The following is a 1,171-nucleotide window of genomic DNA, read 5'->3' on the forward strand; positions in this document are numbered from 1 at the left end:
TGTTTGTTTGTTTTAATGCAACAATGCAACTCATGAACCGATTTAGGGGCATTTTGCCTGTAGACAATTTTATTTAAGTTTTGGTTTGTTATTTTTTAATCTATTATTTTTGATTTTGGTAGTACTGTCAATTCTGGTTTAAAAAGAGTTGGCTATTTATAAAGAATGATAATAATAGGCATAATAATAGTTATGTACACATACTAGGCCTTGACATAAACTTGTTCTAATATTTTGCAAAGACGTTTTAACGAGGAAACTAAAGCAACTTGCCTGTGGTCACATGAGATAACTCAATAAATTTACAGTTTAGCCAGGCACTGTGTTAAACATTTTACATACATTATAATCTTTAACCTTAATAAATGAAAGGAGAAACTATATTCTTATTTCATGGATGAAGAAATAGGAATTTAGGAATAATTCTTGCCCCAATCCAGTAATAAAAGTTGTAGCAAGAATCCCATCAGACTGGTTTCTCTCTTTTATGTGGCATCCAGCGAGTCTTCTTTGATGATAGATGATGTGTATCAAGTTCTGTAAGGGTGTCTACGTGAAAATGAATTATTATAATTTCCATAAAAAGCTAATTAAATAAATTCACTTTTGTCAAAAAATCAACATCATCATCATTGATAACAAACATCTGCCCTTTCCAAAAAGAAGCCACCCAATTTTCATTAATGACAATGAGTTGTGAAAATTTCTCATATGTGTCAAGTTAATGGCCACTTCATATTCAAAATATCAGCTCAATAAGAGGAACAGCAAAAGAAGACAATTCTTGTGGCTTCGATGCAGAGGCTCCATTAAAAAGATAATTTATAAGAAAAACAGGCTGAATGAATTTCAGGATGAAATAATAGTTAAATTGGGCTTTTTAAATCTTAGAAAGTTTCATAGTGACCAAGTACAATTTTGTTTTGTTTCAAATTTTCTTCTTTTATATTAGCATTCTTTTTTGTGTAGCCAGTTATTAATCTTTAGCTGTTTTTTTTTCAATTAAATAAATTGATTTAAAAAGATATAGTTTTAATAAAATACTTCTCTTCCTGATGCATTTGTGTCTCCATCCATGTCTTCACAGAGCTAAAGAGTAATTTGGGGTTGTGCCCTTTCAGGACCAGGTGAATTATCACTCTAATGGGGTCAGCAGAGGGCCAAATAGCTT

This window comes from Pteropus alecto, unplaced genomic scaffold (genome assembly GCF_000325575.1).
Source record: "Pteropus alecto unplaced genomic scaffold, ASM32557v1 scaffold7, whole genome shotgun sequence".
NCBI classification, from domain to species: Eukaryota; Metazoa; Chordata; class Mammalia; order Chiroptera; family Pteropodidae; genus Pteropus; species Pteropus alecto.